This window comes from Arachis ipaensis, chromosome B06 (genome assembly GCF_000816755.2).
Source record: "Arachis ipaensis cultivar K30076 chromosome B06, Araip1.1, whole genome shotgun sequence".
Taxonomy (NCBI): domain Eukaryota; kingdom Viridiplantae; phylum Streptophyta; class Magnoliopsida; order Fabales; family Fabaceae; genus Arachis; species Arachis ipaensis.
Window position 1 is genome coordinate 120,718,828 of NC_029790.2, and position 5,961 is coordinate 120,724,788.

The window sequence follows — 5,961 nt, forward strand, 5'->3', positions numbered from 1 at the left end:
ACTTCATGATTAAACTAAAATATATTGAAGTATCAACCTTCATCTTCTCTATTTTTTACACTTTTTATTCTGTATATTCAAAAGAAACAAAATCATAAATAATTTCTTAAAACCAAAAATTCTGCACAATTTATTTATAAGCATTAAAAATAATTTTTTGATTTAATCTTCCTTTTCTCAATTCTCTTGAAACCTTCAATTATGTTTAAACATTTTTGAGAAAAGGACAAATACGTCATTGACCTTTTATTCCGTAGACATTTGAGTCTTTAAAGATTGAAAAATACATATACGTCCCTGACCTTGTCAAGACTAGAACATTTAGATCCCTCCGTTAGATTGAGCTTTTGAGATCTAACGAAAATGTCTGACGTAGACTTCGTTCTGCTGACGTGACTGTTACGGTGTATCACGTGGAGGTGTGAAATGGTCAAGGAACAAAATAGTCCCTCACACCAAAAACGACGCCGTTCGAGATGTAGCCCTAATCCTGCAAAAGGGTGAATAAAAATGGGGTCGCTGAAGTTGTTCATGGCCGCTGATGGTGTATCCTCGAGTTCAAGGAGAAGTGGAGGAGGATGAAGATAGAAACTGTCTGTAACAACTAACAAGTTCAAGGACGCTTGCATTGCATGGCAGAGATGAGAAAGATGGCGACATCTTCCCGAAGTGCTTTTGTGGAGTTTATGCAATCATGTTCATGTCGAAGACTAATAAAAATCTCCTAACAAAATCTTCTTTGGGTGTCCATTCTATAAGGTAAGTAAAAAAATTTATTGGTTGTGCATAATTCTTTCCCTGAAATACTATATGATTTTTGAACTTAGGTACACTGTGTAGGTAAGAGAATCGCATTGCAAATTTTTTGTCTAGTTTGATGAACACATTGCGAGATTTGGGAGCTCTGATACAAAGACCTTGGGAGAAAAGGATATAAAAATTGTTGAAGAGCATCACAAGACACATGAGGTGGAAAACATAATCAATAGTTTAGAGAAGAAGATTGTTGCTTTGGAGATGAAAAAAAACCAATTAAATGGTACATTTATGTTGTTATAGTTGCTCTCTGTGTTGTTGTTATAAAATGTAGAAATTGAGTAGTGTTTGAAATGAAAAAATGGCAGTACAGTGTAGTTCTTTTTTTACTAATATATGTACTGTAATGATTAATGCCATTTAAGATATTCATAGTTCTTGCATTTTGTAGTGTTTGTGAAAAATGCAATGAAATTACTGTTAAAAATAGACTCTCAATTGTTCAGGAACTGAAATTAAAATTGTCAAATTTAAAGAATAAGGTCTATAATTTCAAAAGAACAAACAAGTTTGCTAATAACGTAATTTGCTAAATTACATGGTACCATCTAACAAGTTTACTTTGACCAAAATAAAACAACACAAAACAAATACCATAAAAGGCAATTCTCAAGTTTGCCCTAAACCATTACAAGAAAACACATTAAACCTAAACAGAATGAGAGACACAATTCTTCACTCTGCATTGTTGGATGATGGATTGGGAATAAACTTCAACAGCCTTGTTGTAGTAGGAATGGCTACTGCCAATATAAAATTCAAATCACAATTATATACAAATTGCAAATAGAATAATATAGAATACCTCTTTAACAATCAATATAAAATTTAGATCACAATTACATACAAATTGAAAATAAAATACCAGTAGACAGTCTTGTATGATTGATATCCTAGGCCCTTGAATAAGGTTATCAAGTCTTCGAAGTTAATAAAATCAATGTCCATCTTCAAAAACTTCTCTACCTTACCATGCACATAAACAAGCTCACTTCCACCTCTTCTAATAAAATTACCCCTATGATAGAAAACTGGCACCACATAGTGATCATCCATCTAAAAAAAATAAACCAACCATTTTTATCATTCTGAATTATTCAAATGTGTATTTCACTACTCTGTAAAACTTAGTTCTATTCGCATGCAATTTTACTCATGATTAGAGATAACAATTACACAAAACAACTTTACCATAACACAGATTTCACTATTATTCATGTAATAAGTTGCAGTTTGTGAATCAAACCCTAATTAACCAATAACAAAATAAACCCACATTACAATATGCATCATGCATCTATTCCCAAACCTCTGTGCCAATTAAAATCTTTTTACATAAAAGGAATTAACGAGGTGAACGAAGCTCACCTTTGTAGACGAAGAGAGATGACAACCAAACAATGCAATCCCTTCACCTTCTCCTTCAAGGACTTCACCACCACGCAACAAGGAAGAAACTGGGACTTTCTTTTTGAAGGAAGAACAAAGTATTACTGTGACTTTTCAGTAAGAAAATGTAGAAAAGCAAAAAGAAGATCGTGGGAGGGAGACGCGAAAGGTGTCGTTTTTGGCGTAGGGACTATTTTGTCCCTTAACTATTTCGCACCATCACGTGGCATACCGTAACGGTCACATCAGCAGAACGGTCAGACATCTCCGTTAGGTCTTAAAAGGTCAATGTAACGAAAGGATTTAAATGTTCTGGTTTTGAGGAGGTCAAGGATGTATATGTATTTTTTAATCTTCAAATATTTAAATGTCTACGAAATAGAAAGTGAAGGACCTATTTATTTTTTTCTCTTTTATTATATTTTCATATTTTATTGTATTTTTTGAAGGTTTTTAAGTGAGTTGACAAAGAAGTCAATAATCATTTTTAAAACTTAATAAAACTAATAAAACAATTTGTACAATACATTAAATTCAGGAGATTATTTAAAATTTTGTTTCGTCCCATAGTGTAGAATAGAGAATGAAAGAAAGTGTAGAGAATAGAAAAAGAACATAGTGGTGTCTCGATATATTTTAGTTCGGCCACGAAATACAATGTGTCTTATATTTAGTCTCCACCATAACAATAATAGAATTTTTACTATAATCAATAGGATTTACAAACACCAATTCTAAGAGACTTACACTATTGTAAATCACCTAAACTATTCAAAACTTAATAAATCATCTATGTGCTAACCAAATTTAATTAAGAAAAATCAGGTGCACTCTAAACCCAACATATTTTTAGAATCAAACTCTCAAATAAAAAATTAAATTGTGTTTGTATATATTACTTTTTTTGCTTTTTATATCTCTTAAAATAAACTTAAATCTAAATAAAAAAAATATAAACATATTCAAAAATAAAAAGTCAAAGACGGTTTGTATGATCTGCAATATATGCAAATTAATTATTTTTTCTTTGAATAAAATATTTTTTTATAAAATTTGATTATTTTTTTCAATGTTAGAGTCATTCCTAATTTGATCAAGTTAGCCGTATGTATATTCAATGGCACATTGAAAAAAAATCTTTTTCTTGTTTAATTCGACTGTGTGCAGCGTCTTTCCTGTTGCATAAAGATCATATTCTTGCATGTGATTTACTCAATTATGTATTCTCTTTATTTGAATTATGGATTGCTTAATTTTAAACTTTAATTGTCAATTTATAAATATATACAATACTTATAAAAAAAATATAATAAAAATTATTAATTACATTTATCATTACAAGATATCATATCAAATTTTGACTTAACATTTTTATATACATATCCCATCAAAACTTTTATCCTTAAAATCTATAATTTTTTTTGGTCGGATAAATCTATATTTTTAATCAAAGCATGTACAAGTAGACATGCATTATAACAATCTTCCAAAATTGATGAGGTGAAGACAAATAAGTTTGACATTTTTTTTGTGGACATTTTTATTTCTAACTATTGAAAAATATTTTTAAATTCTTGACGTCTTTAAAAATTGGACGGATCGGTCCCTCCATCCAAATGTCTCTAAAACTGTCAAACGGACTAGTCTGATCTATTTAGGCCCGGCCCGTTAAGCTCGTGGGTTAAATGGGTTGACCCGTTTAAGTCCGCTTTATTCGCGGGCCAGAATTTTCTAGCCTGGACTATTTATGGTCAGTCCGATGGGTTAAACAGGCCAGTCCATTTATCATTTAATTTTATTTTTTGAAAAATATTTTGACAAAAAGTACCATTTTTAGGTCAAAAATCTTTAAAAATAATAATTTTTTTAGTTGGTGGGTCGAATTTTCGGGTCGGATCAGAAAAAATATCAGCTAAAAGTATTGTTTTTTTGGAAAAAAATGTAAAAAAAAAATAAGTGGGCCACCCGTTTAGACCGCGGGCTAGCCCATTTAACTCGTCATTTTTTTCGGGTTAATTGAGCTCAACCCGTTTAGCCCGAAATTTAAACGGGCTTAATTTTAGAGGCAAAGTCCGCCCATTTAAATGGACAAACGGGCTGGCCCAATGGGTTTAGCTCATTTTGACCGCCCTAAATGCCTCTGTCACCAACGCAAGTTGGCACGGATGGATGAGGGTCTGTGTCCCTTAACCATCTCTCCCGGGTTCGATACTTACTGGAGGATGGGAATGGAGCTTGCTTGCTTGGGAGGGTCGCCCACTTTGCCTCTGCAGTACCCGAGGGATTAGTCATTGGGCTTCCGGCCTGATGGATACCCTAGTGCAAACCAAAAAATGCCTCTGTCATACCCAACAGAAAGTGCTAGTCACGCGTATGCGTCGCCATGAATTCTCCACCTTGCATGCTTTTTTTTTTTCATTTCTTTCAAATTATTCTTACCTTCAAAATTTTAAATCACTTAAACAAACATATCAAGGCATCGAATGAGAGAAAAATAAATTAAATTTAGTAATTTAGGGTGTGTTTGGGATTTACGTTGGGAAGAGAGAAGTCCGTTTGAGTGTCTTGAACGTCCCAATTTTATGTGTGGCAACTTTGTGAAACTCTGAACCCAGCATTGCTTTCACCTCTGAAGGTACGTTCATGTGAAGCAAAAAATTCTAACTTCTGCCGTTTACGTTGGGAAAGGTTGATTACAGTTGAGAAATTAGATGAGAAATTCATTCCTTTTCTACTAACTCTACCCTTCATTTTCTTCTATAAAAAGGATGCAAGTAATCATATAACTTTTACAGTAAATCTTTGTCATTCCATTTTTTTTTTCATCAAAATTTTTTAGATTTGTTTCAATCACGCTAAGGTAAATATTTTAATTTTTTTATTATTTTTAGTACTCTTTTTCATATTTTGATTTTTATGTTTTTTATTGTATTTTTTTATTTATATGATAAATATTTTAATATTATTTTTTTAGTGTTCTAATGTTATATTTTTATTGTATTTTTTTATTCATATGACAACTATTGTTAATATAAATTATTTTTTTTATATGATATATGTTGTTGGTTGTAATTATTATATATTATGTTTGTATGAAAATTTTTTCGTTTTTTTGTTGTTTTTATTATACTTCTCACTGTACTTTATTTTCGTTTTTATTATATACAATGATAAGTAACAAAATAGTCATAAATAATAAAAATTTATAGTCTAAAATGATCCTAAATTAATGAGTACTAAATTAAGGAGTACTAACGGTACTAAAAAAATTATAGAACATTTTTTTGTTTAAGTGATTTAATGTTTTGAAGGTAAGAATGGTTCGAAAGAAATGGGAAAAAAAAAGCATACAAATGGAGAATTCATGGAGATGTGGAGACATGACGACCAATACACACACGCGTACGCGTGAGAGGGAAGTCTGCCAAGTGATATTTTTCGTTGGGTTCGACGAAAAAAATATCCACATAAAAAAATTAGAGACCTATTTATTTTTTACTCAAAATTTATTGTATATAACAACAACGCATATCAATTTTCCTTATGCTAAATAAAAGATACATCTCAATATGATAAATACAATGGCAAAATAAGTTGAAATAAACAATCTGTTGTCAAATTGGTCGTCTTCTCAGATTATAGGAACATCATATAATTATACAAAAATATTATAATCTTCATGTGATGCAAATCTAAAAATACGAGGCATGTATGTTACTTATACATTTTATAATAAAATTACGATAATAAACAATA

The 5,961-nt window shown here is 30.9% G+C and overlaps 2 long non-coding RNA genes across 2 annotated transcripts in view; one reads left to right on the plus strand and one right to left on the minus strand.

Moving 5' to 3' along the window:
- Window positions 1,307-2,496, minus strand: LOC107648414. The gene is made up of 3 exons (XR_001621917.2): window positions 2,185-2,496; window positions 1,682-1,872; window positions 1,307-1,559 (listed from the first exon to the last, which is right to left on the minus strand). It is a non-coding gene; the product is annotated as an uncharacterized LOC107648414 (long non-coding RNA).
- Window positions 4,353-5,961, plus strand: part of LOC107648415 — a 20,926-nt gene continuing 19,317 nt past the window's right edge. The window contains exon 1 of the long non-coding RNA XR_001621918.2: window positions 4,353-4,524. This is a non-coding gene — a long non-coding RNA (uncharacterized LOC107648415). The remainder of the gene's footprint in view (window positions 4,525-5,961) is intronic.